The following is a 25296-nucleotide window of genomic DNA, read 5'->3' on the forward strand; positions in this document are numbered from 1 at the left end:
GAGGGGTGGAGTTGGCAGAAGAGGGCACACCTCTCTTCCTCACTTGTTTTTCCCGCCGGTTCTCCTGCCCAAAGTGGGGTTCAGAACCTGTGGGGACCAGTTGCTGAAAACAGCAAGTGGCCTGGGGAAGCTCACAAAGGCGGCAAGCCTTTGAAGCTTCCCCTTTGTGAACCCTTCCCATCCCGGGGGAGGAGGCTTGGCACCTCGTCCCAGGATGTGCATTGATTCAGGCCCCAGAGAGCAGCAGGCTTTTGACCCAGGGGTCCAGAAACATGAGTGGTGGTGGCAGCTGAAAGCAGCCACTCAGCCTGAACACTAGTGGTGGGTTGGTTTTCAGGGGGCATCTCTAAGATGCCCTCTGTGTGCATTTTACATTAAATTCCATCAGTGTGGGTTTAATGTGCTGAGAAGTTTGATACCAAACTTCTCAGTTTTCAGTGTAGCCATTATGGTGCTGTGGAGTTCGTAATGACAAACTCCCAGCACCATATACTCTTAATGGCAGCACTGCACTTACAATGTCTAAGAATGGACTTACACACTGTAAGGGTACCATCACCACTGATATACTGGACCCGGCTAGAGGGGTGACTGATCTATGCCAGGGCAGTGGGTTGTACGCATGGCACACCGAGATGTGTGCCATGTCGACTCTTCACTTCACAGGCTGCCTGCAAAGGCAGTGTGTGTGTTTAAGGGTACAGGACCTCTAAGGGTGGCGCAATAAGTGCTGCAGCCCTTAGAGGCCTTCTGTGGTCACAGTGCCCTGGGTACTTGTGGTACCATTTACCAGGGGCTGACCTGTGACCAGAGATGCCAATTGGGTTTAGGCTTCAATGCAGTTTTAGGGAAAGAACAATAGCCCTGGTTACCTGATTAGCAGGAGCCCGGGGCACATTCAGTCAAAGCACATCAGCAATTCAGCAAAAAGTGGAGACAACCATGCAGAAAGAGGGTACTTTCTCACAGCCTCAAATGCTGCTAAAGTAAATAAATAGAAAAGAAAGGCGGACGTCCTCCTTTACATCATTGTCGGATTTGAAGCTTTTACTTCGGCTTTACCTTTAAACATGGCTGCTTCCGCGACCACACTTCCCCGATACGCTCTCTCTTCGGGCTGCAGCTGCCTTATTCTCCTCCCTCAAGCTTCTTATTATTTATTTCCTGTGGCCACTTGCCTTTCTTTTCTATTTATTTACCTTTGTAGCTTTCACGCAACGCCGTGCCTTAGCTTCACACGTTTAAAACTAAAGGGCAGCGTGCTGCGAATGCTACAAAAGTAAATAAATAGATTAAAAAATACGGGCGTCCGCTGCCTTTTTTCCTATTTATTAATTTTGTAACATTCACGGCAAGCCACGCTTTAGCTTCACATGTTTAAAGCTAAAGCCCGCTGTGAATGCAACACAAGTAAATAAATTGAAAAAAAAAGAGTGCCTTCACATCATTGCCGACTTTGCAGCTTTTACGTCGGCTTTAACTTTAAACATGGCGGCCGCCCTCCTTTCTTTTCCATTTAAACTTTTCTAGCATTCATGGCACGCTTTAGCTTTATTCATGTGATGTTAAAGCGCGGTGTCCTGTAAAGGCAAATAAATTGAAAAGAAAGGTGGACGGCCGCTATGTCATATGGCTAAATACTTATAAGGCCCCAAAGGCGAGACCGATTGCATTGGGCTGTGTTGTTTTGAGTTGACTTGCACATGTTTTGTTTACCCCGTCTCTCCGGGGACCTTTATTGTACAGAGGCTCTCGAATGTCTTCGGAAGTAGCTTTGCTGTTAAAACAGCTGATTGTTTCAAACTGTTTCCCTGGTTGGTAATGCTGGTACTGCTTGCTAAGATTATCCTTAGCTAGTCTGTGCCAAAAATGGAAACAGTGGACTGCAGTGAAAATCGCTCCTGCTGCAAACAGGCGAAAGGTCTCTACCGCTGCCTAGGCTTATGATACTGACATTTTCGGCATGTACACCACATTAATGCCACGCTCTCACCCACTGCCCCTGGGACCGCAGAGACCTTCAAGCGACTAACTTTGCCGACATACTATTCTCATTCTAGGTACAAATTGTCACTTAGACCACGCGCTCCCTCTGAATCTATCCGTACCTCTCTTAACCCACCACCTCCCACCCAGTCTGGTGTCTCAGGCATTACATTTTTGCTGCTTTTTATCTCCTTACAGCTCAGGGCCGCAATTCCGCCCTTCCCCTTCACCAAGGCCAATACATTTTGTTAATCCTCCATGTGAGCACTATCATGCTGCACTACCACCTCTTTAGCAGCAACCTAGGCTTAGAACGTGACAATTGCCAATTGTACCCTTTGAGGTTTTGGTACTGCTCATAAACACATAGGTGTGCACCTTGCCGTATTTCACCATTTGCAGAATTTCCTGTCTCAGCACTTTTACTCTTGATGTTCACGATATAGGTCAGGTACAGCCCAGCTTTCCCTCTGTCACTAGTTTCCCTATGTAATTGCTGCAGTTTTTTTCTCAGTGTAATTGCCAAAGTTTTTCTAGCGGTAACACTAGGTGTTTTAACCATGTCACTGATCTGGTCAAACTTGATCAATAAAGCAGTGTTAGCACTAAACTTTCAATATATGCTGGGATGAAAATATGCAGAAATCAAGCTAGCACACATTTTTTTCCTTTTGCTCAGAGCTCAAAATAACCATAAAGATTCTCTGGTACAGGCTTAACAAAAGGAATATAGACTGCATTTTTAAACAGTAATTTTTAGGTGGAAGGGAAACGTGATGTCCTCTGCAGCATTGTTTATATAGCAGATCCATATGGAGGACTTCCTCATCAAGTTGATCATAGAGAAGACCTCAGACATACTCAGTCATACACAAACTACCTATTGGTCTCATTCTTACTTTCTATCTATTTTATACAACTCTCATATATTTCCAGTACACTACACACCACACACAATTCCACAACTAATAATTCCAGTTCAAACCACATAATTCTACTGCAAACAACATACAACCACTTCGCTACTAACCCTGGACGAACAACTACGCTACGCTTGCGTAGTTTGTGCTACTTCGCGCTACACAAATTGCACGCAGCACAGTGCTAAAACACGTAGCGTAGTTGGCATTTTTTGCTCGCTCGCGTTCCTCAACGTCAAGTTGGCGACCGCAAGCGAGCAAAATGACATCCCGGCGAGACTTTTTCCTCGTTCGCGATCAGCAACATGAAGTTGCCGATCACGATCGTGGAAAATAAACCCCCCGGCGAGATTCTCAACGCGTGGATGTCAGGTTTCTCATTGCGAGTGGTCGCGTATGCTCGCGATGAGAAACTACCAGTCTGCGTTGAGAAAGCTGCCGCTTGAGTAAAAATCTTCTTGAGCGGCAGAAAACGACAGCTCGCGCTGTGCAAGATGCCGTTTTCAATGATTGCACAGTGCCGGATGCTTGTCCGCACTGTGCAATCATCGCGAACAGCGCACTACGCAGTTCGCGTAGTGCGAAGTGCACTTTGCGTAGCTACGCGTATCGCTACTACGCGAACTACGCCCAGGGTTATTCACTACAAACAAACAAAATAAATAAAAAACAATATAATTTAAAACGCAACTAGCTCTAACTTTCACAAAGGCGAGATGGACTGCATTGCAAATGCTTTTTTAGGTCTTGGCTCTAGACAGCGCATGCGCTGTCTCAAAGAGACATGTTGTATATAATTTGTGGGCTTCATCCTGCCCGTAGGCTTCCTATTTACTGGCTCCATTGTCACTCTCCTATTCTTTCTACCTATTTGTCCATAGCATGCATGTGTCATACCTCTTCCTGCGTTTAGCCTTCCCCAAGAGTATGGACCAATTACTACTATCCATCCACAGCTCCCATTTAGCAACTGTTTTACGGACTACTTTTTTCATTGTTAAAGAGCACTTGACACAAGTGTTTGTGTTTTCACTCTCACAAAGCTTCATTTCTGTAAACAGGCCTGTAAATCTTGCTCTTATATCCTTACATTTGCTGTGCATTTAAATATCGAGGTCAAATGTCAGGCGTTGTTTTCTGAGGGCGCCTGTTTACTTTTCTTTCTCTGACATCAAAGTAAGGGGATTTGCGCCCCCTGAATATTACTTGTATTGTTTGTTTTGCGTATTCTGGATTTGTAAGGCTGTCACCATTTTTTCTTGCACGGTTACATATGCCTAAATGCTCTTGGGGAGGACTGGTGCTGCTGTTTAACAAGACTTTGAAAGCAGACTCTCCAGCTTCATTTTCATGCGTTTACATATGCTTCAAATTGAAACATGCGTCCTGTAGATGAACATGTTAGAAACTCATTTGAGATTTGGTTTTCTCAAACACTTAAAGGCTTTGATGGATTACGGTAACTGTTGCTTTCAAAGTTTTTGAAGACTGACTTGCTAGTCTTGTTACCATTAGTTTATATATGCTTAAATGTCTGCGGCACAGGCCCAACATGGAAGGGACTACATGGTGCATCCTGCAAGAAATTCACAGGCACACTGCGTGATATGAGCATTTGATACTTATGGCAAACTTCACGTAGACATGAGATTACACCTATTTCTCACATGTCCTTCGATTATATTAGCATATTAACTGTTTTTGCTGGCAATACTTTGTTCAACAAAGGCTCTATAGTGGTCTCGGATCATTACCCCACATCATTGGAATTAAATATGGTCCTAAGACAACTTAGAGTCTCCTCTTGGTGACTGAACCTATCGGTCATTAGGGACTCTATATTTAGAGAGGAGATAAAGAAACAGATTAATGAATTCTTCACCTTTAATGTGTGATCGGATGTCAATCCTGTAGGGATTTTGGACTCATTCAGGTCAGTGCTGTATGGGAAATGTATTGCCCTCATGGCACTTCTCCGCAGATTATAAGTAGGGCTCCCGGTTCTGTGGTATTTATTTTTTAAACATTTCCGTCTGTATTTATCCATATTTATTTTTTGGGCCATCTTGCTAGTATTTATCCATATTTATTTTGTGGTTTGTGAATAAATGTAATAAAAATGGTACATTTCCACATTTATTTAACTGATAAACATGCACTCATACTGTGATGCCTGTCGCGTTTTAGCAAATTTAGCAGGCAAAAAACTCCAACCACAGGTAAATATTCGCAAGTTACTTTAAATATTTATTAACATTTGCCTGTATTTAAAGTTATCCTAACTCGTTGTTTAACTCCCCATGCTGTCTCATTGCTCATCTATTGTCCTGGAATTCACAGCAGACAGCATGTAAAGTCAGTCATTAGCAACATTTTCTGCACTTTTCCGCTTTTAAAAATAAATACAGCCAGGAAACTTATTGCTTTCTGTCTGTATTTATCTGTAAAAATCAGTAAAAACTGAAAACTGGGACCACCAGGGGGCGCTGGACCAACATGGCCGCTTAACGGAGCGGCTCCGAGCGCCCGGCCCCTTCTTTTTCTAACTGGTCCGCTCCTAGACGCCCTGGCCGGGAGCAGAGGGGCGCATTGCGAAGCGGAGCAGCCCCGCAGCCTGGGGGAAGACTTTGAAGCGTTCCGGTCCTCCCCGGGCGCCGCCAGCCGTGATTGAAGCGGGCCCGGGGCGTGGACGCGGAACGCCTGGAGCGAGGTCCGGCGGCGAGGACTGCTGGAGCCCGCGGCGCCCACGAGGTATCCGGGCCTCCCGGGGCACAGGGGGAGCAGCCTCCCCCCCCCCCCCCCCCCACTCCCCTCGATACCGGCCTGCGCTCTACAGATCCTGCTTGCCGGTTGGGGAGTGGAGCTGCTTCGGTGGGGCGGCTTGACGCCAGGTGGAGGCCGGTGAGTGCGGCGGCATCGGCGCGGACGGCAGCGCCGTGGAGGCGGTGTGGGGGCTCCTGTGGTGGCTCCAGGGGGGGGAGTCGGCGATCCCTTGGCTACCTTCCCCCCCCCCACTCCACCCCCCCACCAATTGCTGCAGCCCCTCCAGGAGCGCACGTCTGGATCCGTGAGGAGGCGTTGTGGGGCCTGGGGCCGTCCCTGAGTGTCGGGCCGCGATCGGCGGTCGGGGGGCCCGGCTCCCTCATCTTTCCCCCCCTCCATCCTCGCCCCGGGGGCCCGCCCTGCAGTGCTGACTCGCTGGTGTGGAGTGGAGAAGTACGGAGCCCTGCGGGCGGTGACCGCATCGGCTGCGGGCGGAGTGAGGTGGCGGCGTATCACCTTGGACCCCGACGGGCCGCGGAGCGGCGGCGGTCCCTGGGGAGGGCTCGGCTGTCATTTCGGGCAGCGCCCCAGGAGGCGACTTGCGGGGCCTGGATCAGCCGGCCGCCCGGGTGAGTGGACACTCTATCCCCCCGTTCCTCCTCCTGCCGTCCTGACCCTCGATCCCACTGGGCTTGCCGGGATCCTCTGCGGGGCCCACCGGTGGGTGCGGTTGCCCCTCACGGACTGCGTGAGGCCATCATGGGCAAGGACAGGGCCTCCAGGCCGTCGCCGGCGGCCACCCAAACCAGAATTGACCAATTCATGACCTCGGAAAAGGGGCCTGGCTCGACTGGGGAGGCGGCGTCGGCCCCTGCCACTGATCTGGCGGCCATCTTGCAGGCCATTCATGCGTCCCGTTCCTCCCTGGAGGGCTGGTAGGTGAGGTCAAGGTGGACGTTGCCCTTCTCCGCCAGGACTTGCGCAATGCTACTGCCCGCATTTCGGAGGCCGAATCGCGAATCTCGACAGCGGAGGACGACATCCGTCAGCTGCAGGATCAGGTTCGAGAGCTCACCACCCACTCTAAGGAGCTTCACCTCCAGGCCGAGGATGCGGAAAACCGGGCGCGTCGCAGTAACCTCCGCTTGGTGGGGTTTCCGGAGGGGGCCGGGCCGACAACTTTTTGGAGGGCTGGTTCCAATCCTGGATGCCGGCGGATAGCCTCTCGGCCTGGTTTGTTGTTGAGAAGGCCCACCGCTCCTTGGCCCCGAGGCCTCCGGGGGCACCCCCCCGCCCCTTCATTCTTAAGATCCTTAACTTCAGAGACAGGGATGCCATTCTCCGCGAGACCAGGCGTGCCGACTCTCTCCACTTTCAAAATCATAAAATCATGGTCTTCCCGGATTACACTCGGGAGGTACAGGAGCAGCGGCAATCCTACGCGGAGGTGAAAACGAAGATGTGGTCCCTGGGTCTCCAATACCAGCTGCAGTTCCCGGCCCGCCTTCGGGTCATCTTTCAGCACAAGGCCATCTTCTTTGAGACACCCCGGGCCGCTTGGACTTGGCTGACGGAGGAACATCCGCTGCATCGAGCTGGAGGGGGCTCACCACTGAGTAGTCGCAGGGGACCGAATACATCCAGACCGTCCAGGACCCGTCGTCGGAGGTGCACAGTGCCCCGGGCCGTGCGGAAGGAAAGGTGGTGGTCACACGTTCCATGGGACGGCCGCGTCGGGCCTCTGGAGCTTCCCCTGCCTCTTCGGTCGCCCCTGCCAGCCCTGTTGCTGCAGACTGCCGGGCTGGATCCTCGGGCGGTCGGGCTCTATGGCCCCGCCTGCTGGACAAGTGGACACCTCGGACCTCTCTTGCAGTCCAGTTATTTGAATCGCTCTTGCTGCAGGTGGTTTATTTGATTGTTGGGGGATTGGGGATGGTTTACCGGGCCGCCAATGTTAGTATTTGGACTTCTGTGCTCCATTTCAGAGATAGCTCTCGGCCAGGGCGGGGGATTTGGTCATTATCCGGTTACTTGGGGGTCCACTAGGTGCTCAAGCCCGAGCGTTTTAGCTTGGTTGTTGTTCTTCAGAGTTAGGGCGACAGATGCTTCCGTTCTCGAAGTATAGGGTGGGGGGTTGGGGTGGTTTTGGGGTTGTTTCTTTCTCCTATGGAGGATTCTGTTGGTTGGAGAGATCCTTCTCCGTGTTTTCGTTCTATGGCATCATTGCGTTCTTGACCTTCCCGCTGGCCTGCTTTCCCGGGGTCTCTCCCCTTGGGGAGCCCTTGCGCCTGCGTCCCCCCCGGTCTCCCTGCTGGGATCGCGCTCCGGGGGCGTCTCTCCTCTGCGTACACTAGACGCTCCGACCTGGGGTGATGGCTGACACTAACATTCCCAAGGCCGCCATGCGCATTCTGTCTTGGAATGTCAACGGTCTTCTGGACCGCTTCAAGCGCATGGCAGTCCTTAAATACGCGCAGCGTCTGGGGATTGATGTCCTTCTTTTGCAGGAGACCCACCTTCTTGGCAACAACTGTCCCTTTCTTGCTCGTTACGGGTATGATAGGGTGTGGCACTCCGGCTTCGTTAGGGGTTCCCGGGGAGTGGCTATCCTGCTTCGGCGGACTTTTCCCTTCGTTCTTGCCCAGGTGCACTCCGACTCCCAGGGCACGGCGGTTGCGGTTTCTGGGGCCCTTGAGGGGCGTCCCCTGACCTTTGTCTCCTTGTATGCGGCCCCGTCCCAGTTGCAGCCCGTCCTCTCCTACACTGCACACTTGCTTCCCATGCTGCCGGCCTCTCCTACACTGCACACTTGCTTCCCATGCTGCCGGCGGGCGCGCTTGTCTTGGGGGGGGGATTTCAACGCGGTGTATACGCCTAGTGTGGATGCGACGGGCCCGGTCTCCCTTGCCAGGGCTACCCGCTCGAAGCTACTATCGGGCTGGGCCGAGGCCCAGGGTTTGTGCGTTGTGTGGAGGGTCTGGCACCCGCAGGCCCGCCAGTACACCCACATCTCGGCGGCGCACCACTCGCACGCCCGGATTGATTTAATCTTTGTCCCATCCACTGAGTGCGTGGGGGTACAAGATGCCCGCATTCTTCCCAGGGGCCTCTCGGACCACTCTCCGCTGCTTCTGGCCCTCGGCCCACCTCCCTTCTCCGCCCGCCGTGAGTGGCGCCTGAACGCTTGGTTCCTCCAGGATAAGGACTTCCGGAAGTCGGTTGGAGCCGAGATCTCTAATTACTATCACCATAATGTGGGATCAGTCTCCTCCGCGGCCGTCCTCTGGGAGGCTGGGAAGGCGACTATTAGGGGAGCGGCTAAAGGTCTTGTGCAGCAGCAGCGCCGGAAGCATCTCCAGCGGCTTACGGAGTGTGAGGCGCAGGCCCTGGAGCTTGAGCGAGACCCGGAGACTTTGGATGACGCCGGGCGGGCGCGACGACTGGCCTTTCTACGGAACGAGATTCGCTTGCACTCCATGGAGGCGGCGAAAACTTTGACGCTCTTCGGTGGCGCGGGTGTATGGTTGGGGAGACAAGAACGGTGCTCTTCTCCACCGGCTGGCCACATACCCCCGGTCCAGCAGGATTATCCCCGCGATTGAGGGCCCCTCCGGTGAGATTCACACGGCCTCCGTGGCGGTGGCCCAAACCTTTGCCGACTATTATTCCACGCTGTACCGTGCTCGGGAGCCCCCTTGGGGAGCTGTTGGGAACAGGTGGTGCGGAGCTGCAGTGCTTGGGGCGTGAGGCAAGGGAGACCCTCGACTCGCCCCGTGACCCTACAAGAAATTGACGACGCCATCAGCAACCTGGCTCCCGGGAAAACCCCGGGTCCGGACGGCTTCCCACAGGAGTACTATGCCCACTACCGTGAGACCATCGCTCCACAGCTTTTGGGCCTTTATGTAGAGGTGATAGAGGGGGGTTCGTTCCCTCCGGAGACGGACACGGCTACGATAGTCGTTCTCCCTAAAACGCAGCCTCCGTCGCGGTCCTGCTCGGACTACCGACCGATATCTCTTATTAACACTGAGATCAAAATATACGCCACCATCCTGGCGCAGCGGCTGCGTCCTTACCTCGACTCGCTGATCCACCCGGATCAGTGTGGGTTTATGCCGAACCGGGGAACTCGACACTGCTTGCGGCGCCTGCATCTCGCCATTGCTCACCGAGAGCGCCTATCTCCGTATCTGGCTTTGTTGTTGGTCGACTTCGAAAAAGCCTTTGACTCGGTGGGGTGGGCCTACCTGGACGAGGTGTTGGAGAGGATGGCGTTCGGTCCTCAATTCCGCGCCATGGTCCGGATCTTGTACGCGGCTCCACGGGCCAGGGTGTTGGTGAATGGGGCTCTCTCTCGCCCGTTTTCTATCGGGAGAGGGACGCGTCAGGGCTGCCCGCTCTCGCCCCTCCTCTTTGCCTTGGCAATGGAACCTTTGGCTGTCCTGGTCCGCTCAGACCCTGCTCTTCATGGATGGGACTGGCCGGGCATGGTCCCCGATAAAATAGCTCTGTATGCCGACGATGTCCTCCTTTACCTCTCCGACCCCGTCACTTCTGGTCCTATTGTGCGTGGGATTCTTCGCCGGTTTGGTCGGGCGTCGGGTCTCCGTCTCAACCCCAGGAAATCGGTCTTAGTTCCGCTGCACCCGGCTAGAGATTGCTTCGACTGGCAGTCCGATATTCCCCTCCGGAGGCTATCTTTTAAGTACCTGGGTATCTGGGTCACCCTTCTACCGGAGCTCTACTGGGCCCTTAATGTGGCTCCTGTGGTCAACAAGGCCAGATCTGACCTGGCGAGATGGCAATCGCTCCCATTGAACCCGTTAGGGAGTATTGCTCTCTATAAGATGATGATCCTTCCCAAATTCCTGTACATGCTGCAAAACACGCCCTGCTCTTTCCCTCGTCCGTGGTTCCGGGACTTGGACAGTATGGCGACCAAGTTCCGTGGCGGTAGGGCCCGTCTGGCCCTCGGCCTGTGCCGGATTCCATCACATGACGGAGGTATGAGTATGACCGACCTCTACTTATACTACCTTGCCACTCGGCTCCTGGTGGTCCATGACTGGTTCTCGGGCGGCTGGGGCGACCCGGCCTACAGGCTGGAGGTACAGATACTCTGGTTCCCTTCTATTCAAAATAAGCTCTACGGGGCGCGGCTTCCTCAGGCGCTTCCAGATGTTGTACGGGCCCCCTTTTTGGCCTGGCGTGCGGCTCTACGGCATACCCGGTGGTCGGGGAGACTGACCCGCGTTACACCCCTCTGGCATGGCACCTGGCTGCAGGAGGTCACAGGTCTGGAGGGCTTTCGAGCGTGGGACCTCCTTGGTATCTCCTGCTTAGGCGATTTGTGGTGGGGGAGTCGTATGTGCTCCTTTCGGGAGCTTCAGGCTCGCTTCTCGTTGTGCCCCTCACAGTTTTACAAATACCTTCAGCTGCGCCACGTGGTTAGGTCCCACGTCCCGCGGGATTCGCGGATCCCGGACCATAGCCCGCCAGAAGCGCAGGTGATGATGGGGTTTCTGGGTAGGGGGGTATCTCCCGTATTTACTGGGCCCTGGTCAATAACACCCCAATGGACTGCGAGGTCACGAAGGTGCGCTGGAAGGCCTGGGTGGGGCTACTGGATGAGGCCGATTGGAGGGACGCCCTTTTGGCACCTAGGTTGATCACCTCCTCGGCCAGGCTGCGGCTCATCCAACTGTACTACTTGCACACTGCCTATCTGACCCCGGAGCGCCTTCACCGTGCAGGTCTCTCTCCAGACGCTTCATGCGCACGTTGTGGGGCGGACCCGGCGGACTTCTTCCACATGGTGTGGACCTGCCCGCGCCTGGGAACCTACTGGGGCGAGATTGAGGCTGAACTAACTGAAATACTGGGGTGGGAGGTTCCCCATGATCCCAGAATGGCTCTGCTGGGGATAACGGACGGTCTGGACGGTTCCCGTCATGAGAAATTTTTCCTCACTACAGCTTTGGTGGTAGCGAAGCGGGATATTGCTGCCGCCTGGAAGCGGCCTGACCCCCCATATGTGCTGCATGGAGGAGGGGGTGGACTGGTGCGCGACGCAGGAGAGCACGATGTATTCGGCACGGGGCTGCCCCAAGAAGTTTCGCAGAGTGTGGGGGAAGTGGCTGGGGGGTATAATTTAAGGGTGTCAATGCGGGTGGGGGGAGTGAAGTGGTCGGAGAGGGGGCGGGAGGTTGTGCTGATGAAGGTCACTGACTGTATCCAATGTCTTTTGATGCCAGTTCGCTTGGACGGTTGTCCATATATTTTTGTATGTTTATTTGCAAAAATAAAAATTTGCTTATCAAAAAAAAAAAACTGAAAACTGGGAGCCTTAATAATAAGCCAAAAATATTCACATTGGACAAATTAAGAGAGTTGTAGAAGTAGTACAGAGATAAGCTATCTCTTCAGCTCCTCTGTAAGTTGACTTACACTTGAGGACACTAAAAAACTATTTATATAAGTGGGGGAGAGATAATTTTGCCTCACCTGAAACCGCACTCCTGCTCCTCGGGCGATACAGTAGATACCAATGTAGACCACCAGTTACCTGGAAAAAGGGGGAAGCAATATTTAGAAGAGATTTAAGTAAGTGCAGGAGAGTTGTTGGATGAATTCAGGACTTATTATACTCTCTGTATGCTGCATGCAGTCATTATAGTCCCGTCAATTATATTATATCTCAGAAACTGGCCTACCCAAATTCAGTGTACAGTAACAGGAAAGCCTAGAATATCAGTCTAGAGAGAAATGGGTCCGAAGAGCAGTATAGTATCTGAAAGTTAATAAAGTGCAGGACCTGATGGCTTTGCAGGGAACTTTCATTATGGAAACCCCCATTTGTGGATGTATGGGAGAAGAACTTGGGGATGAAGTTCCCACTCATGGACTTGTTGCCACATCCTTCTGAGGAGGTCAGCAAAATGGTTGTCCGTGCCCGGGAGATGTTCCGCTAACAGATGGATTTTGTGATGTATTGCCCAACGCTAAATGGTCTAAGAGAGGCATGATAACTGTAGTGTGTGTCCCACTGTTTTTGTTCAAAGTACATGTCTGTCATATTGTCATTCTGGACTATGAGGTGAGGTAGAAACTTTTTCAGTCCTTGAAACTCAAGGTAGTTGATATGGAGATTCTGGTCTTTCGTGACCCAGAGACCATGAACTGTTAGAACTTGTAGGTGAGCACCCGACCCTGTGAGGGATGCCTCTGCTGTTAGCATGATCTGTGGAACAGGGTCTATGAACTGCTGCACTTTTAACAGGTTTTGTGTGTTCCACCAGAGAGTGATGGGTGCTGCTGTCTATCAACACTAGATCATCAAGTCAACCGGGTGACTGAGTCCACTGTTGTGCTAAACATTCTTGTAGAGGATGCATGTTCAGTCTTGCATGAGGCACTATTGTGATGCATGATGCCATCAAATTCAAGATGCTTTCTCTGCTGTGGATCCAGGGAACCTGATGGTGGCTTTGGAACTGCAGGACGTTTAATATTATCTGCCTGTCCTGAAGTCCCACAGACACTACTTGCAGTTCAGGGTAGACCAGTGCCTGTTGGGTGTTTTTGAAAGTGATGGCTGGACAGCATATCTTCAGAGGTTGGGGATTGCAGTTTACCCCTATCTTGAAGAAGGCTGTGAAGGTGAGCTCGCCACCTGTCTGATTTGATCGAAGTTTTGGAGAAGACTGCAAAAGGCTTGCAGCGGTGGCACAATCGCTGTTGGAACGGCAACAGACCCCTCTCCCTGCCCCACCTAGACCTGATAGTGGTGACAGATGCATCCTTGTTTAGATGGAGTGGTCATCTGAGTGAGGTGGAGATCAGAGGAATCTAGTCTCCACCAGAGGAGACCCATCTCACATCAACCTATTAGAGTTGCAGGCTATTTGACAGGCACTGAAAATGTTCATACCTTCTATCAAGTATAGGCTGGTTCAGGTTGTCACAGACAATACCACCGTTATGTGGTACTACAATTTGTAAGGCAGAGTGGGGTCTTGTGTCAGTAATCACTTTCTTTCTGAAGTTGGCTGGAGTGCCAAGACATTCCCTTGATTGTAAACCACCTGGCGGCATCTTTGAACGCATTAGCAGACCAACTCAGCCGCTGGTGACTGGCAAATCATGAAATTGTGGTTATACCAGATGCCGGGCATTTTCCATCAATGAGGAGAATTCTGGGACAATCTTCATCACCTCCGAGAAGACACAATGTAATTTCTTTTTCGTGCCGAGTTTCCATGAAGGCTCTCTCTGAGACTCATTCCAAATAAAGTGGAGCACAGGATTCATGTACACCTTCTGCTGCCTCCTTTCCTGCCCCCAGTTCTGAAGAAGATCAAGAACAACCAGGCCTAGGTCATCCTAGTGGCTCCTGGTTGGGCAAGTAAAGTGTGGAACTTCTGGGTGCAAGCATCTGTCTTCCAATCAGGCTACAGCTTTGGGAGAATCTCCTGTCGCAGCAGGAGGGTAGCGTCCTGCTGCTGCAATCTACATCTTTGCATGTGAAGATCGAACAGTTGTCTGCAATCGATCTTCCTCTTGAAGTTGTGAATGCCTTCCTTACTTCTAGGTGTCCTGCTACAAAGTCTATTTTTTCTGGACTCTGAGACGGGTTTAGAACCGGATGTGGCACCCACAGTACTGACCCGTTATAGGCCAAACTGTCGAATGTTTTGTTTTTTGTTTTATCCCTGGCCCAAAAACGACTTGCAGTGGACATGGTTAAAGGTTGCTTGTTGTCCATTTTGACCTTTTGATGTTTACTGCATCAGCCGTACTTGATCAAATCATCTCTTATAGTGAGGTTTCTAAAAGATTTGACTCCATTTGTTTCCTCATAAACTCTTTGTGATGCCACAGTGAGGTCTTAATTTGGTCCTCAGTTATCTCGTGTGCATGCCATTCGAACCAATACAGAGATATTCACTACATCTACTGACTATGAAAACTGTGTTCCTGGTCACAGTAACTTCGGCTTGGCATGTAAGTAAACTCCATGCTGTTTTGGTGCAGCCACCTTACAATACCTTTTTTCCCAGAAAAAGTGGTGTTAAGGTTCATGGCAGCCTTTTTTTCCAAAGGTTGGGATTGCTTTTCAGTTTGGGCAATCCATTACTATCCAAGCATACTTTGCCCCTCACCGGCCGAAGGAAGAGAAGAAGATCCATCAGTTGGGCACTAGAAGACCTTTGAACTTTTGCATCGACTGCACCAATGACCATCAGTTGGACGTCCAGCTGCTTGTGGGTTTCTCTGGGGCAAGAAAGGGAAGAAAAGGACTTTGCCAAAGTGAATAGTCCTCTACATTAAGTTCTGCTACGCATTGTCCAAGGAGCAGCATCCAGAAAGATTAAGGACCCTCTCCACCAGGGCCAAGGCTGCTACCACTGTGCTGGCATGTGGTCCTGCAGGACCTCTTAGTCGTAGCCATTCCACAGACTTACCATCTGGGGAGGTACTGCTTTGGTATTTATTCTAACAGTGAGGAATAGTCTTTTATAAGTATTAGAAGAAAAAGTTACTTGACTTCAGTAACTCTTTTTCTTGTGTATACTCTATTTAACCACAGACTACTCTCCCTGCTCCCCGTTTGGTCAAATGGTCTCTTTTTCCATGTAAAAAGGTCCCAAATAAAAGATCTGCACACTGGTACATCTGGTTATTGTTGGGCTTCTCATCTGAGGGCACTGATAAACATAAGAACTAAACCAGTGTAAGCATGCAGGGGTGGCGATTACATGCAGCTCCACTCTATCACTATCGAATGCCGAACGATGCCATTGCCAACCCAGTTTCGCGCATGCCACCTGGCAGGAGCACTGCTGATAAATCTTCCTGATCCAGTCTGGCACCTGGAGGCATTCTGGCATTCTAAGGTGGGACACATTTGTGGCCTGGTGTGGCAGCTGCAATACTGACCGTTTACAAGTCAAGCTGTCTGATGTTAATTTTGTCTTTTGCTCACCGAGGTCTTACTATTAAACTATTTTTGCCAGCCCTTTTGTCATGTTTACATTTACCAGATCAACTGTGCTTGTTTAAATCACCTGTTGTGATGAGGTGTATTGAAGGTTTGGCACACGTTTCCTACTAAACCATTTGTAATGCCACATTGAGACCTTAATGCGGTCTTAATGTTTCTCATGGTCACACACTTTGAACCTATCTATAGCTGCTCTATGCGTCTCCTGACGTTGATGACTATTTTCCCAATTGTGACTACTTCCCTGAGTGAACTTCAGGCACTATTGGTGCAGTACTTTCTCTGCCTTTTTTTCCCCAGACAAGCTATTTGAGGAAAGTGCCCCTTTTTGACATGGTCACCCACACTTTTTGCCTGGTATTTGATTTGATTTCGACTGGGTCCCTGCTGATCAGGTCCCTAGTGCCAGATCTTTTTTCCAAAACTTTACAATTGTTTCCCCCAATTGGCCTCACCTTTAGCAATGTCTATAAGTCCCTAGTAAATGGTGCCCCTGGTACATAGGGCATGGGGTACTAAAGAAGGGTCTCTGAGAGCTGCAGCACGAATTGTGCCGCCCTAATGGACCCCTCACTAATCACATGCAAGACTGTTGCTGCAGGCTGCGTGTTTTGTTGCAGACAAAATTGAAAACACGATACAACACACATTCCTGTGTGCCATGTCCTCAAACACTGCATGTATTATTTTTAAGTCACCAGTACAGCAGGCCTTACAGCCTAAGACTGTGTGCCTAATATTACATGTGAGGGCATATCTGCATGAGCAGATATGCCCCTGTGCTGGTCAGTTCCATTACTGCCAATGAAAGTGAACAGCAAAGCCATTTTAGAACATGTGCTGGACACTGGTGAAAAAGAGTTCCCCAGCGACATGATGGCTTCACTGAAAATAGGTATGTTTAGTATCCATCATCTGTTATTAATAAACCCACACTGATTCCAATGTTGGATGTATTAATACATGCACAGAAAGGGCACATTAGAGGTGCCCCCTGACCAACTACCAGCCCCTGGTGTGTTCGCTAACTGGTTTCTGCCAGCCTGCCACCAGGGACAAGTGTCTGACCCCCAAGGGTGAGAGCCCTTGCTCTCAGGAGGTCAAAAAGAAAGCCTGCACGGTAAAAGGGAGATAAAACCGCCTTCCACAGGATGACCTGCTGATTAGCATTCCAAGGCTGGGGAGCTACTGCCTTTGAAACACAAGTATGTCTTTCCTCATAGGAGAGCAAGCTGACTCCCTTTTTCCAGAGGCCTTTGGCACCTGCACAGGTGTCGGGTAGATGTGCCACCCCCAGACTAGTACCACCCCTAAGGTGGTCTAATCTGAGGTAGACACAACTTTTCAAAGTTAGGCATCTTTGTGTTGACAAACTTAGGAACTCTGGGACAGAGTTGTTCCCACCTCCCCCAAGAAGTGGTCATATAGGGGGCGTAGTGACCCCAAGGGTCACTAGCCCATGGGCTACTACACTGCACTCCCCAGTTGCCCCAAAATTCAGTATTTAGGGGAGCTCCCTGCTCCAGAAGAGCAGATCCTGCCAACCTGACAGAAGAAGACGTCCCTAAAGACCTAGCATCTGACTTGGCGCCAACCCTGCCAGCCTGCCTTTTGATTGATATTTGCCCCAAAAGACGACTTGCCCTGCAGCTTCTGTTTCTTCAAAGCCTGGGAGACCTTCCAGTACTTCACCCAGGAACCAAGAACTCCTGTGAAGCAGTGGACCTGCTTCTCTGCCCTCTGTATGCAACCAAAGAGACCGGAGAGGACGTAAGTCCTGCCAAAACCCGACGCCTAAAGCCACCACTGCACCTGCCACTCAGTATGGTTCCTCAGCCGTTCAGAGACCGCCGCTATTTCGCCTCTTGTGGACTCCCCGACCTCACCTACTGCCTCTGCAAACAGTCCCCTCTATCACGAAGGCTCCCAGTAAGGAAAACCCAAAGCCTAAAGACACCTCTGCACCAGTCACCCCTGGGCCATGGAGAAGAGGACCAAAGGTGTCCCTACGTCCCCGAGCATCGTGAAGCCTTAGCCCACCTGTAGTGCTGCTGGTGGTGTTCTGCTGGTGCTGCCTTTGACCTTGCCCACCCCTCACCTTAACTTCCAGAGATTGAGCTTGTAAGTCACTGTACTGTACCTGAATGCTGTACTTATTCTTCCTCCCATAGGATAACATTGCAGCTCCTGAAAATTGAACTGTCGACTTTTTAAATACAAAAGTATTTCTTGTGAAAAATGTACTTACCTGAACAAATTGCTTCTGGTGCCTAAATATATATAAAGATACATGTTTTTTAATAAATTTGTGTTGATCTCTTATTGAGTCGTGTCTCATTTATTGAATATTGTGTGTATTTGTGAATGTCTAACACTCCCCTCTGATCAGCCTAAGGCAGCTTGACCACACTACCCCTACAAGAGCACCTTGGGATTGCTAGAGCAAGCTTATGTCCACTCATAAGGGAACCCCTGGACTCTTTGCACAATATTTCTCATTTTGATAGATCATATAAAGAGCTAGTTTTCTACACTATTGTTCACATCGCAGGCAGCCTTCTTGCCTTAAGTTACTACTCTTTTCCACACTGGGCAATCTGTCACACTGCCTGCGTTCTTTGCCCCTCCTCACCCCTGGAAAGAGGAGAAGAGGCTTCACCAGCTGGACCACTAAAGGGCTTTAAACTTTTATATTGAACGTACTAAGGAACACTGTGTGGATGATGAGCTTTTTGTAGGATTTTCTGGGGCAAAGAAAGGAAAGGCTGCACAAAGGAGGACTATATTGAGGTGGAGTATCCTCTGCATTAAGATCTGCTGTGCACTTACCAAGTTGTGGCTGCCAGAAGTTCTGAGAGCCCATTCTGGCAGACCTACAGTTGCTACCCCTACGTTTGCAAGAGTACATATCCGTGACACGCTGTGATGTGGGTGTTTGTCTTCAAATAAGCCCAGTCTCACGGTCATCCTCAGACGCATGGAAATTCTAGTCCAATCCTAGAACAATCTAAAAATGTAACAGGACTGTATAAACAATGCAACAATAAAAAAATACCAATTAGAAAATGGAATAAAGTCACCTTGTTCCTAATTACCTCTACATGTTAAACACAGAGGGGTATCGTAAAACTATGAAATGTAACCCACAAATAAAAGGTGGGTAAATATCCGGTGCTCTGGTCAGTCTTGCCTCAATCAGCCAAAGATACAAAAGTGGTGGATACATTCAACTATAATGGTCTTAACAAAATGACAAGCACTAATGTAGTCATATTGTTTTAATCGCCGTAGTCCAGATATACAGTTGACTGGAAAAACCTCCACAGGTGCAGATGATGCCAGAATAAGACGTGGCAGTTCAAGGGATCAGAAGTTCAAATCAAAATGTTACTAGGAATATCATTGTTAAGCTGCTTGGTAAGTTGTAGAGTCAAGGATCACAAAAGCCCCACCATTTTCTGCTGGTTTGATGGTGATAGTGGGATCAGAGCACAGTTTTTGGGCACTTTCTCATATCCGGTTGGAGATGTTATGAAAAGATTTTCTCTTAGCTGCCTTAAGATGGTCAAAGTCCTTAACTATGGCCTTCTCAGACATAAAAATTCTGGTGGTAACATATTCAAGGGGGATTAAAATTTGATGTATTCATCAGGCCTGTGTTCAAATCAGACCTCTGTGTTTATTTCTTAGGAGATAAGTCAAAGAAGAATCTTAGCCGGATCTTTCTGAAGAACTGGATGTAGGAAGCTGGGTTTCTGTTGCAGTAACCCCTCCCATTTTGTGCCAGACTACTGATGCACGGTGCCCTGGGTCCCTGCCAATCAGGTTCCCAGGGCCTGTGTTCTTTCCCACAACTGTACGTTATACCCCCAGTTGACACCTCTGTGGCCACATGTCAGTCCCTTGTAAAAGGTACCATGGGTACCAAGGGCACTGTGGCCAGGCAAGGCATCTAAGGGCTGCAGCACTTATTGTGCCACCCTTAGAGGCCCTGTACCTTACCCCTCCAGCCACAGCGGTGTGCAAGCTTTCCAGTCTGTGTGTGACCGTGGACATGGTACCTAACAGCCCCATGGACCGGTGGCCAGCAGTCAGGTTAGTCTACCCCCTCCCTCCCTCCCCCCCAGCAGCCACAGTCTCCAAATCCTCCTAGTCTGTCTGCTTAACTTCACAGGCACCCAGTGAGTGGCAAGAATCGCCATCACCTGCCCCTCTGGCAGTCCATAACATCAGACAGGTGGATTTTGCAGATTGTCCAAAGGGGCTATTCCCTCCCCTTTGAGACTACCCCTCCCTCCATGCCACCTACTTACAGCAACCTGACTGAGGACCACCTGTCTCTTCCCTGTCAGAAAGTGACGTCCCTTTTGGCCAAAGAGACTGCCGATGTCAAAAGTAGGTTGTGGTTGCTGTTCCTGCTACCTTCTGGTACCCAAGGAGGATGGAGTCCTGTATCCTATTCTCAACCTGTGCTCTCTCAATTTCTTCCTCAAGAAGAAGAAATTCAAGATGCTCACTCTTGCTCCGGTCCTGTCTGCCCTGGATCTGGGGGGCTGGATGGTAGCATTGGATTTGCAGGGCGCATATTTCCACATTCCTGTCTTGCCTGCCCACAGGCTTTACTTTTGATTCACGGTGTGCCACAAGCACTTTCAGTTCACTGTGCTCCCTTTTGTCCTCATCATTGTCCCTCAAGTGTTCACCTAGGTGATGGCGGTGGTTGCAGCTCCTCTGCAAGGATCAGGGATGTTAGTCTTTCCCTATCTCGACGACTGGCTGTTGAAGGTGGGTTTGCCCCAGGCTGTTTTCTCCCACCACTAGACGATGGGGGACCGCCTACATTCGCTGGGGTTCACTGTCAAGGTGCCGAAGTCACACCTGACGGCCTCTCAGAAGCTCCCTTTAATTGGAGCTGTTCTGGAAATGGTGCAGTTTCTGGCTTATCCTCCAAAATGGGGAGTCCAGGATATTCAGGCTATGATACTGATATTTCAGCCTCTGTCCTGGATTTCAGTGAGACTGACTCCAAGGCTGCTGGGCCTCATGGCCTCCTGCATCCTGCCTGTGACACATGCCTGTTGACATATGGTGGATTTGCAGTGGGACCTGAAGTTCCAGTGTGTGCAGCATCGGGGGAATCTCTCCAACATGGTTCAGATCTCAGAGGGAACTGCGAAAGATCTGCAGTGGTGGTTAACCTGCATTTGGGTCCGCGGCAGACACCTCTCTCCGTTCCCCAGCCAGATCAGACAGTAGTGACCGATTCATCACTACTGGGATGGGGCTGCCATCTGGGAGAGGTGGAGTTCAGAGGACTGTGGTCTCCGGTGGAATTGGACTTTTCACCAAACCTGTTGGAGCTCTGAGCAATCTAAATGACATTGAAAGCCTTTCTACCCTCCGACTCTCGCTCGGAGACTCTTCATCTCAAGTGGAGCTCAGGCCTCCTGTACACCTTTCCACTCATACCACTCATGCCTAGAGTTCTCCTGAAGATCAGGAATGACTGCGCCCAATTCATCCTTGTTGCACCGGATTTAATACGAAGAGTCTGATATCCCCAGCCGTTGAGCATGGTCATCGGTTTTCCTTGTCAGGGGATTGTCTGTTGCAGCAGCAGGGGAGGGTTCTCCACCCAAACCTGTCAATGCTCCGCCTTCTTGTGGGGAGATTGAGCTGCGACAGTTGACATCTTTAGACCTTCCACCCGAAGTCTGTAATGTTATCTTGCCAGCCAGGCATCCCTCTACCAAGACGGTTTATGCCTGCTTTTGGACAAAATTTGCGGCATGGTGTACAGAAAGACAGATTGATCCCCTTTTCGCCCCCCCTTTCTCAGGTTCTCCTTCTCATCCTATCCCTTGCACAGCAGGGCTCTGCTCTGGGCACTGTTAAGAGATATCGTTCTGCAATCTCTAGTTTTCTTCTGTTGCCTGACCAACCTTCCCTTTTTAGGTCTCCCCTGAGCCAGCGCATGCACTGCTCGGCGAGACATTTAGTAAACAGGGCTTTTAAAAGTGCGACCGCACGCTTTTAGCTGGCATTCTGCCTGCTTTCACATGCACAGGCACGAGCAGAGGCGCCATATGGCTTACCTCTCGCTCGGCCAAGCGCGCGCGCGCGCGCCTCGCTTCAATGCCCCTCCCCCTCCCCCCAATCGAGCGCGTCTCGCAGCTTTTTTTTTTTTTTTTTTTTTTTTTAACTTTGAGCGCGAGGCGCTCCTAGTTTCCCTTCTTGTCTTTTAAGGTAAGCACTCCATATGAGAGCATGCATTTTCAAGCTGATTCCTTTGTGTATTTCTCGCCCCCATTGCTCTTTCACACATGTTTCTCCTCGTTCCCTCAATGTTGTGCATGCCTGTGAGCTTCTCACTGTTTCTTCCCCCACCCACACCCTCCATTTTGCTCCCCCCACCTGCGTTCTCCTTCTCTCTTGCTGGCTGCTGCTTCCCCCCATCGTATGGCTTCTCCCAACCCCGTGTTGCTTCCACCCCCTTCCCACCCTCCTGTGTTGCTTATTTGCACAACCCTGTGTTGCTTTCGAATGACCCGTGACCTTCCCCATGTTTCTTCCCCACCTGCATTCTCCTCTCTTGCTGGCTGCTGTTTCCCCCCATCGTATGGCTTCTCCCAACCCGTGTTGCTTCCGCCCCCTTCCCACCCTCCTGTGTTGCTTATTTGCTCAACCCAGTGTTGCTTTCGAATGACCCGTGCCCTTCCCCATGTTTCTTTCGTGGCCGCTCTTGCTTCCACCCCCATTGCTTTCACTCCTTCCCTCCCCCATTTAAAAAAAAAAAAACTTTTACATGTTTCATTTTAGTTACTGATCCTACTTGGATCGAAAACTAAAAAGGAAAAAAATAGCACCCATGTCATTTTGTAGGTGCATTCATGCATGCTTCCATCAATGCTTCGGTGGTTTTGTCATAGTTTGTCTAAGGTTCCATTTCATATGAAAACTTGCCAATTCACTTCCACAACATCTGCTGAGTACAATTTTGACATCAGGAAACCACTTTTCAAACGCGGTATCGAAGCTGACAAGTCTGTAAAAACAGCTGCGCTGTGTCGCACTGGCTGTGTTATAAACTGATATCCCATTCAGGGAAGTCTGTGTAATGTGCTATAAAGTCATCAACAGTACACATCAGTGGTAGGCACTCTGTGAGCAGCACTCACACGATGCCTCCCACTGCACGTCCTACAAGTATACAGAGTAGATAGTTTATGGGTTGTACATAAAGCAGTAGAGTACACAGAGCTCTTGAGTTTGTCTTCTCCGTGCGTAATTAGCTTGTCTAGTCCTGTTTCTAGCTTTTCATTCTGGGATGTGTAGGTCTGTTTCCCATATTAGAAAATCAACTCTATAAGGCTCTGATTCCAAGTGTGTAGGATGAGTAGATGCTATTTAATGTGTGCTGCATAAAATATGACACCCTGGAGTTTGGAATTTATCGAGTGCGATAATAACACCTGTTCCAAGTTTTTGAGAAATACCATGCGAATTATAGTGCTTCACGCATGCAAATCAATGTATTACGATAAATACTGCACTCTGTTCCCCTGCTAAATTCAGGTAGTTTTCTCCCACCGAAATTTAACAAATGGTGCAGTATTTAACGCACCCAGTAGTGACTGTGTATTGTAAATACCGCGCAAATAGGAATTCAGAGTCCTGCGCAAACAGGGGTTTGCGCATTGGTCAGAAAATACAGACCCACTCATACTCAAGTATCTGAATGCAAAGAAACAACATGGAGTGGACAAGCAACTCATGCAAACTCAAAGTGAATGATAAGGCGCGGTTGCTTAATGTAAGGAAATAGAAGGCAGACCAGTGAGCCTCATTGAGAATAAAAATTCAAGTGATCTGTGAATCTCATCAGCCTCTGCAACCAGAACCTTTAGGGGACACATATGTGATATGAAGGTTTCTCTCTAACCCAACACAGCATGTGTATAGTTTATACAACATTATTTAGTCGTTATTGAACCTTTCGGGATAAATGACAAACAGAAAATGTCCTGATGCCTTTCACTTATTTTCATTCTGCAAGACTGTGAAACCAGGATACAGCCTGTGAATATTCTGTAATTGTTTCATTGCTGAGCAGCACCGAGATTAATATAACCGCCTTTGGCCAACCAGTTAACTGAACAGAAAGGGACCATGGCCTCTGAGGAAATGGGGAGCAGCTGTGGTTCCCCTTTAACCGAAGCTCTTTGTATGCAGACGGGCTCTAGACTGAGACCTACATTCACAAATCAGACATTCTTGCCCCATTACTCAGTATTTCTGGAACACATGCACTGAAAGTGAGAGTATTGTTCCCCTGAATGTGATGAGTTCTACTTTCCAGCGCTGTAACTTAACTCAGTGTGGCTCTTAACCTGTGGTCGAAACCCACATTGTGCTAAAGTCGTATGCAGGCTGCTAGGCTCCAGAGCCCTTCTTTCAAAGTACACTTGGAGGGTTGGGTGCCTGTCTCTCCATGCTCTGTCCCTACTTCTTGAAATGCGCCTTTCACCACTCCTCTTGCTCTTCTCAGATATCTCCTTCACTACGCTGTTACCACACCCAAATATCTTCTTTTATCCCATCTTTTCTTCTGTTCAGACTTCTCCTTACCTGTCGCTCTTTTACTTTCCTTCTCTAAGTGACCATGATTTTTGCAGTTTGTCTAGCAACAGTAGCAATCCCCATAGAGTGGGAAGTATGGTTTCTATATCACCAAATGCAAATATCTGCAGCACCTGTTCACATCACATCACATGGCTAAGTCCATACATTTACAGATCCATGCTTTGGTTACTTTTCACCTAAACAATCACCGGATTTCATTCACATTTGAAGACTGCAAATTCAAGTTTGTGTTCCATTTTTCTAAATCAACCCACCGGAAGCCTCATTTGGAAGCAATTGTAAGGGAGGGCCAGGGGAAACAAGCATAGGCATAGACAATAATTCTCGCCTTTGGGAACTTATAAGTGTTTAGCCATGCTACAGTTGATGTTGTTGTGCCAAGGATATTGTGCTGCATGACTAAATACTTATAAGGTCCCAAAAGCGAGACCTATTGGCTATGCCAATGCTTGTTCTATTCCCTATTGCAATACAATCTGCCCAGAGGGTCAGTGAACTTTTCATCCAAGTCTCCGTATCTTAACATCTACCCAGATAAACTGGTGCTTCATACAAGAGCTTTCTTTCTTCTGAAAGTAGCCACTCTAGTTCAGGTAGGCCAAAACATCACTTTGCCTACTTATTATGCTCCGACTCATCCCTCCAAGCAAAAGGAGCGACTTCACCATCTGGACCCAAAAAGAGCATTGTCGTTCTACCTTCACGGCACACAAGAGTACCAGGTGGACAACCACCTCTTTGTGGGGCATGTCGTTGCGAAGAATGGATGGGCTGTTCAGACAGAGTGTTCTCTGTACCAAAATCTGCTAAGCAATTGGCTAAGAAGCAAGTCCCTGAGGGCTTGCGTGCTCATTCCACCAAAGCTAAAGCTGACCCAACTGCGTTGGCTCATGGAGTTTCAGTCCTGGGCATCTGCCAGGCAGCAACGTGGCCTTCTCTGCACACAGGGACAGGCGGGTCCGTAGGGATGGTCACTTT

The 25296-nt window shown here is 49.8% G+C and overlaps 1 protein-coding gene across 2 annotated transcripts in view; it reads left to right on the plus strand.

Annotated features, from left to right (window-relative positions):
• The window catches only part of VIRMA (vir like m6A methyltransferase associated), a 753509-nt gene that overhangs the window by 448252 nt on the left and 279961 nt on the right, over positions 1-25296 (plus strand). The gene's annotated exons all lie outside the window — the stretch shown is intronic.

The sequence above is a fragment of the Triturus cristatus genome, chromosome 5_1, assembly GCF_964204655.1.
Source record: "Triturus cristatus chromosome 5_1, aTriCri1.1, whole genome shotgun sequence".
Lineage (NCBI taxonomy): Eukaryota > Metazoa > Chordata > Amphibia > Caudata > Salamandridae > Triturus > Triturus cristatus.